Consider the following 8,615-nt stretch of genomic DNA (forward strand, 5'->3'; position numbering starts at 1 on the left):
TGCAGGTTTGTTACATAGGTATACAGGTGCCACGGTGGTTTGCTGCATCCATCACCCCATCATCTACATTAGGTATTTCTCCTAATGCTATCCCTCCTGTAGCCCCCCATCCCTCGACAGGCCGTGATGTGTGATGTTCCCCTCCCTGTGTCCATGTGTTCTCATTGTTCAAAACCCACTTATGAGTGAGAACATTTGGTGTTTGATTTTCTGTTCTTGTGTCAGTTTGCTGAGAATGATGGTTTTCAGTTTCATCCATGTCTCTGCAAAGGACATGAACTCATTCTTTTTCATGGCTGCAGAGTATTCCAGGGTGTATATGTGCCACATTTTTTATACAATAAACTGCACATATTTAAAGTGCAAATTAGATGGGTTTTGACACATGTATACACCTGCGAAACCGCCACCATAGTCAAGACACCCAACATTTCCATTGTCCCAATGGGTTTCCTGGGACCTCTGCCATTCCTCATTCCAACCTGATTCACCTCTAACCACTTACCTGTTTTCTGTCACTGTAACCTGTTTTCACCTCTAACCTGTTTCCTGGCACTACAGATACATTTCCATATTTTTTAATTCTACAGAAATGTAATTATATACTAGTAAAGTACTTGTTTCTGGCTTGTTCTGTATCAGCACTGATCATTTTGTGATTCATGTTGAGTGTACTAGGAGTTGGTTACTTTTAATTGCCAGGAAGTATTCCATTCTCTGAATGTGCCACAGTTAATTCTCTCACCTATGGATGGACATTTTTTTTTTCCCCAGTGTGGAGCCATTGTGACTAACTGGTCATTTGTGTCCAATTGTTTGAATGGAAATATGCTTCTATTTCTTTGGAAAGAATACTTCGCAGTGAGATGGATTCATCACATGACGGCATATGTTTAATTTTAAAAAGTCTACCAAAATGAATTTTAGATTGATTGCATCATTTTACATTCCCATGAACAGTGTATGAGGGTTATAGGTTTTTCACATCACTGCCAACACTTGGCATAATGAGAGCTTTTTTTCTTTTTAATTTTAATTATTCTGATAGGTATTTAATTGTAGTAATAACTTGTTAAATAATTAAATAGATAGCTAAAATATATAGCTAAATAGTTATAAATTAATAAGAAAATCTAAGTCAGAATGTAACTAAAATTTTTTAGTGAACAGGAAATTCATCTGATATTAGTTCTCCCAGGTCTTTCCACATTCCACTCTACCCCACCACCGCCTTTCTGCCTCTCCAAAAGACTAAGCCTATCTACTCAGCAAGGAAATAAATATTCTTTTTTTCCATTGAGCAATATTATTCATCAATATTATTTTATATGTCCATTTATTTAATGACATTTTAAAATCATTGCGAAAAATGTGTTTGGTTGGGGTTTTATATGTATAATTCTAGTCATTACTAATTTTAGTGTCTTTCAGTGAATTTAATAGAAACTGAGTTTAATATTTTTAAAATTTTGCATGTTATTTATTTCATTTTATTTGAACTTCATAGTCATACCTGAAACATACAAAATAGAATAAATCAGAGCTAACAGGAAAGGTCTAAAATGCCAAGCAATTATGTCTACAAAAGCCATTTCATTTCTTTTAATTATGCACTGTGCTTTTTTGTTATTTTAAAATAATTGCCTACTAAATTGGAAATGTGGTTTTAAAAACACAAACTATATTAATATTATATGTCCATGCTTTAAGTATGCTCTCCAATTTTATTTCTCAAATCATTTTAATTAAATTACCTTCCTTTTATTTTTTTACTGATCAGGACAATAAAGAAATGGCTAAATCCATTCTAGTTGCAATAAAACAACCATGACCTTTTAAAGAAACAGGTTATAATTATTTTAAAACATTTAAAGAATATTCCCAACCTTAGTAATTTTTTAATCTACTCCACTTAAAATTTCAAATCAATAACTTCTGTTTGATTTTTTTTAATTACTTGAACTGTGAAATCAACACATTCTTGCTATAATGTTCTTTATAGTATAAAATAATTTGTTAGGAGCACCAAAGGATACAAGAAGGAAGAAGACATGTATTTGGATACAATAATTCTTTTTTGATTGTTTATTTCTGAATTAGGTAAAAAGGACATCACAAATTATTAGTCAAATAGATAATGTGTTTTCATAACTGACTGAAATCTTAGAGATAATAGACTTTCATTTCCTCAAATTTTCCAATGAAATTATTAAATAGAAGCTTTTTAGATGTTTCAGGGTTAGAAAGCTACTTAGTGCTAGAATTTTGACTATAGTCTATGTTTTCTGATATCTATCCTACTTTCTTTCTTTTTTTTTTTTTTTTGAGACAGAGTCTCACTCTGCCCCACTGCCAGGCTGGAGTGCAGTGGTTCACTGCAATCTCCACCTCCCGGGTTCAGACAATTCTCCTGCCTCAGCCTCCCAAGTAGCTGGGACTACAGGTGCACGCCACCACAGCCAGCTAACTTTTGTATTTTTAGTAGAGACGGGATTTCACATGTTGGCCAGGATGGTCTCGATCTCTTGACCTCATGATCCACCGTCCTCGGCTTCCCAAAGTACTGGGATTACAGGATTGAGCCACCGCGCCTGGCCGCTTTCGTTTTTTCTATAATTTCATCCTATCCTAATCTCTTGAGTATATATGTGTGAAACTGGAACCAAAAATAAAAGTTTCTCTTGAAGGCTGGTGAATTTAGTCATTCGTCCTCCATGATTTAGACATAAGCAGAAATATGTATAATACATGAGAATCTATTAGCATTCAGCAAACTTCTGTGTGATAGTATTTGCTCATATTTGCTCAATGCTGCTGCTGCCGCAAGATCAATTTGTTATTAGTTAGGTGGCTTGTTTATGTATGTATGTTATGTGTGCGTGTGTGTATATATATATATACACAAAGAACTGTATGAAATGGTAAATATATATATATATATATATATTTAAAACTAACACTAATTTTTCAACATCTGTTCTGATAAACCACCACAAGAATGGTAGGGAGGTAACAGCTGAATCTACAATTGTATACAAAAGCAAGATTCTATTTGTGTAAGAATCATAAGACTAATATTTGGAAAGCATCTTCACATATCTGAAATTTAAATAATAATAGCCAAGATTAGGAAAAGTCTGTAAGAAATCTAAGGGGTGTTATTCCAGTGTATATAAATCACAAGTTTCCTGTCAGCTCAGAGTAAGTTTTTCTCCAATAAATTACAATCACAATTTACAGTTTGGAACAAACCTAAGAGAATGAAGAAAGAGTGGCTTTTGTTCAGATAGCCGCCTAAGATCCTCTTTGTCAACAAATGACTCAGATAAACATTTGATTGACATAGTGAGGAGCAATATGACTTGTGTGAAAAGGAGAACATTAGGTTTTCCACCATTGAACACCAAAGGACAATCACTTGCTCTTTTTAGTCCTCGTCTCCTCATCACTAAAATATGAGAAAAATGCACATGGTAGCCTATTTCACAGGATTCCCATAAGAATCAAATGCGATAATAAGTTCTTGGCAAAGTTTAAATGTTGCATTACTTTGCGTTATCGTCAGTTTTTTAGATGGAACTTTTATTAAACACCTTGAAAAAGTGTGGTCACAATGCTTCTCTGTGAAGTTTCAGATGTGTCTGAGAACTTCAAAGAACTGTATGAAATGGTAGGATTCATGTGACTTTAGGAAACCTGTAGATAAAGCATGAACAAGCCAGAGTTAAACTTTGTAGCTCTACATACATTTGAGCTTTGCTATTACATTATGCCACTTGGAGAACTAGGATAGTAAGTCATCATAATTTTGGCCTAATATAGTTTTGTAAATGTTCTTGAGATACTCATATACTTAGAGAGGAGCTATTTTCTTGTTTTAAAAAGCAGTAATTATTATATTTGAGTGGGATACTGAATGAATTGCAGAAGGGAGTCTTAAAAATTTGAAACTGAATAATTTGTGCCAATGGAGTTATATATTTGGAAGCTCTAGATGGAATCTATTTTTTAGCCTAAAGTTTTTTTGTGAATTTTATTTTCTGCTAAAACATACGTAACTTTTTATAGCAGAACTGTTACACTACTTTATCAGTTATAATACAGTTTTTAAACATGCAAAAATGATTTTTGGAAGTCAAAAAAAACTAGACAATTTTGCTATTCTGTTGGAAGTAGGCGTTTTTACCAGTTTTAACATTTGGGAACTTCCAAATATTTGGTAATTTTATAGTTACAGTTACCTGACTTCTAGTTGTGAGTTTCTTCTATACTTGCTATGCAACATCGGTAAATTTACTTAACTTCTCAGAGCCCTACCTTAATTGATTAAAAACACAAAATATTATAATACCTTCTTAACAAGATTGGACCAAGGGGTTCAGGGGTAGCTACAGCTGACATGCATGCCAAACACTTGACACAGCAAGCATGTAAGAGACAGTGCCTATTATTTTCATGTGACTGTTGTCTACCCTCCCTCCCCCAACAAAATTGTCTTATTTTGCTTTGTTATTCATGTGTGAACTTTCAATGCAATCAATTAGTGGTTCAATATAGGTTTAAAAAACTACTGAAGAGTCATCATACTCTCTGTTGAAACCATTTAGAGTTTTGAAAGACCCCTGAATTTTTTCCCCCGAGACGAAATCACCCAGGTCTTTCGCCAGTGTTCAGTGGCGCGATCTCGGCTCACTGCAACCTCAACTTCCAGGGTTCAAGAAATTCTCCTGCCTCAGCCTACAGAGTAGCTGGGATTACAGGCTCCTGCCACCAAGCTCAGCTAATTTTTTGTATTTTAGTGGAGACCAGGTGTCACCATTTTAGCCAGGGTGGCCTCGATTTCTTGACCTGTGATCTGCCTACCTCAGCCTCCCGATGTGCTGGGATTACAGGCGTGAGCCACAGTGCCCATCCAGACCCCTGGATTTTATGAGAACAGAAAGACTGATTATTTGAGAGTGTCATCAGTGCAGTCTCATACACCTGAGGTTTCCAGGTAGAACCAATCGTCTGCACAAAATTTCATGTGCACCTGTTTTCGTTGGTGATGATGATTGCGTGTTGGCAAGGTTCAGGAAAATAAGCCCTGTCTTAATGTTTTAAAAAGTTTTAAAAATAGTTCACCGTTTAAGATCCTCAGAATGGAACTCAGACCAATATGAGAAATGGAGGGCTTTAACTGCTTGACCAGCTACACATAATAGCCATAGAATCTATCCCACTGTTATTTACAAGTACTGCGTTAAAGACTAGTTGGGACCCTCTCAGGAGAAATTAGCAGTTACATTTTCTTGTTTTTGCAATTTATGCTCAAGATGCATTTACTTCGATTTAAGCAGCCTCCTTCCTACTCTTGTGCCAGTCTAAAATTGGATAATGGGTTTCCTGCTTAACAGCAGCAGACATTGTTCTCCCTCTCCTGAAGTGGTTGACTGGGTTTCTTCACGTTCAGCTGTCACCCTCCACCAGCTGAGGGAGCAAGAGGCCTCTGCATGGGAGTCTACAGCCCCACCTCCTCCTGGGGCTTCTTTAGGGACATCTCCGTTTTCACAGTAGGATGAGTACCTGTCTTAGTAACAGCAGTTCAGTTACCTTGAAGTTTTACTTTGTCCAAATAGTAAAGAGCTTCATCAAGAGCTTGTATTTTAATGAGATACTTAAAATATTTAATTTTTAAAGTATTGTAATGGTACAAATTAAAAAAAAATTATTTGGGAATCTATAAGGCAAATGGATTATCTATTATTTTTGCTTAGTCCATTCGCCTACTGAAATTTGGGGCTTTTCTAAGATATATGTAAATATCACAGTGTAGATATAGCTTCTCTCTCTTCCCCTCTCCCTCTTTTTAACACACACACGCAAGCACACTCACCCCCCACACACACGCACACACATACATCAAGGGAATGCCATATGTCCCAAGTGAGACCTACTTGAAAAAAAAAAGTGCTGAACATATCACTCAGGATCACTGTGAGAGGACAGTCGTCAGTTTTCTCTCTGGCAATGAGAATTTTCTCACCCTCAAGACATGCAAATGACTTTTCTCATCTGTTCTTTTTATGTTATTTGCATAATTTTCTCCTGCGAAAGTGAGAGCTGTCAAAAATTAACCATTTGGGGCTTTGGGATCCAGTTATGTGACCTTTTCCAGAGAATCGGATTTCTTGAGGGAAGTAGGAACTGGATGTGGACGTGCTGAGGTGGTGGTCAGTGGCTGAAAGGGCGGATGATGGATGGGGGCCAGCAGGTTGGTAACGGCACGTGACTGCGTTTAAAAAGTTGTTTGATGTTTTGGATCCTCTCATATGCTTGCTTGTTTTTGTTTTAGTGAATCAGTATTTCAACAGATAATTAAAGAGATGATTCGATTAGGTGTGATGTACTCTCCTACGTGACTCTAGTTAATGGTACAATGCAAACATTTTTTTGCAGGTGTAATGTTAATTGAAAATACTGTTTGGAAAACTACACGAGCAAGGCTCTGTTCTTGTGTCTGTAGCAAACTGCCAAATATGCTTCTTTAGTATGAATACTTCCTTTTTATCAATTCAGAGTTGCACTCCGGAGAGCTGTAATCAGCCTTTAAATTCATTTTACCTCGACAGAGGTTGAAGTATGTAGCAGGCGAGGGGCAGAGATAAGTGCAGCTGCCTCTTTGATCACATCGCTTTAAACATTTTTCAGCTTTAGGCTTGCCTTACAAATCAGCTCTATCAGTCTATTAATTGTTTCACCGCACCTGATATCTTACACGAATGCACCTTGAAAAACGGCAGGAGAGAGCGCATTTGTTTAAGTCCTGCGATGTCCAGCCCGGCGGCTCATCTCCTTCCAAATTGCAGTCATAGTTGTAGTTCATCCGTTAGGCTGGAAAAGACAAGATTCCCAAGTGGCCTTGGTGCCTTTTCCAATTCCCCTGAGACCCACCAACCCTCGGCGTGTGTTGCCTGCGCACCCGGAGCGTTCTTGCTAATCAGGTCAATGATTAGCGCCTGGCTCCAGGGACCTGCCAGGAGTCGATCACAGCCGTTAGGGAGCCTCCGAACGGAGCACGCTCACGGAGAATCTCCCGTTCAGAAACATCGCTTATCCTCATTTACTCACTGGGAACCTCGGAGGATTTCAGCGGATCTTTTTCTCTCCTTAGACAGCGAGGAGCTGCACATAACAGGGAAAAGGAGCACAGGATGCAGCTCCTTGGAGGGTGCTGACTGAAAACTTCGCTCTCCCCACCCCATTCACGGTTGATTTGACGGATTTCTCACCTCGTTCACAGAGAAAATTTCAATTAAGGTAAGTGCTGCTTTATCTGGCTGACTGCGTGGCACTGGGTTTCTGCATTGGAAGTTCTAACTGAGTAAACTGACATTCTGCACTGCAGCAAGTGACTGTGTGAGGACAAGCTTAGTTTATAAGCAAGTGTCCTAGAGTGAACACGGCGTTGGAGATAATGATATTTCAGGGCAATATCTTCTGAAATATTTTCATTCTGCCTTGCATCAGGAGAAAATAAAAGGGAACATGAAAAGAGAGTAAATTTCTCATTTTACTTTTTAAATAATCTGTTTGGAGGATGGTGCATTGCCAAGGTAAATTGATTTTGATTGAAGTGGTTTTTTGATGTCATATGGTAAAATCTGAGTCTGAAAGCTTCAAAGTTAAATTAGATGGAAAGAAAATTTGCAAATGAGAGTTGAGATTTTGTGCAGCTTTCTACTTTAGCAGTATTCCTGAGCTCCCTTTTGGTTTAAGGATTTAGGACCAAATCCCTGAATATTTTAATAGTATCCATTTGGAACTTAAAACTTAAATGTTATAGTTTCTGATGCAAGTATTAAGAAAAAAAATGATCCTAGAAAACGTTTTATGCCATTCATATAGTTTATAGTTTGTATTCAAGAGAAGTGGACTTATTTTATGAGATGAATAAAAAAAGAAAGCAAAGGAAAATTAAGTGCTTTCTAAAATGCTTGTTTTTGAAAGAATTCTTCAATAATGGATGAATGTGTTTGTTAAATTTTTGACTTTTTGTTCTTTTATGTTTTGTTTTTATTATTAAGGTATAATTAATTGAAGTTAAGCTTACATATATCATATATGGAAATTATCTAGGTAATTCAGATTAAACCATTTCACATTAATTATTTTATACCCATTTTCTCTTAAGCTTTTAAAAACTATCTAGAAAGATTATGTAAGCAACTTTTTTCCAAAGTTTAATTACCCGAACTTTTTATTTTGTATCTTACTAAGCACATATAAATATAGCCTGATGGTTTTATTCCAAATTGTGATAAATTTCCATGTAATTAAGAGTAATAATTATATCACTATAATCATGTGATCTATTAATCTGCACTCTCAATACTGAAGAATAGCAATTACTTACCTTGATATTGTATGACATACTATAAAAGTTTTCAAATAATGAAACAAACATTATTTAAAATATTACATATTATGACTGAAACAAATTGATTTTTAATAACTAACTTCTAATGTTAAAGCACAATGTAAATATCTAGCTGCTTTTGGGTAAAGATTTATAATGGAATCTCAAATGTGTTTTTTAGAGTGAGCACTTGTATTTCCTGAAGTGCTGACTCCCC

At 36.2% G+C, this 8,615-nt stretch overlaps 1 protein-coding gene across 1 annotated transcript in view; it reads left to right on the top strand.

Annotated features, from left to right (window-relative positions):
• The first annotated feature begins 5,854 nt into the window (after positions 1-5,854).
• The window catches only part of CDH12 (cadherin 12), a 498,310-nt gene continuing 495,549 nt past the window's right edge, over positions 5,855-8,615 (top strand). The window contains exons 1-2 of the mRNA XM_017524645.2: positions 5,855-6,253; positions 7,154-7,299. The gene's annotated coding sequence lies outside the window, so the exon portion shown is untranslated. The remainder of the gene's footprint in view (positions 6,254-7,153; positions 7,300-8,615) is intronic.

This window comes from Cebus imitator, unplaced genomic scaffold (genome assembly GCF_001604975.1).
Source record: "Cebus imitator isolate Cc_AM_T3 unplaced genomic scaffold, Cebus_imitator-1.0 Scaffold35, whole genome shotgun sequence".
In the NCBI taxonomy this organism is placed as follows: domain Eukaryota; kingdom Metazoa; phylum Chordata; class Mammalia; order Primates; family Cebidae; genus Cebus; species Cebus imitator.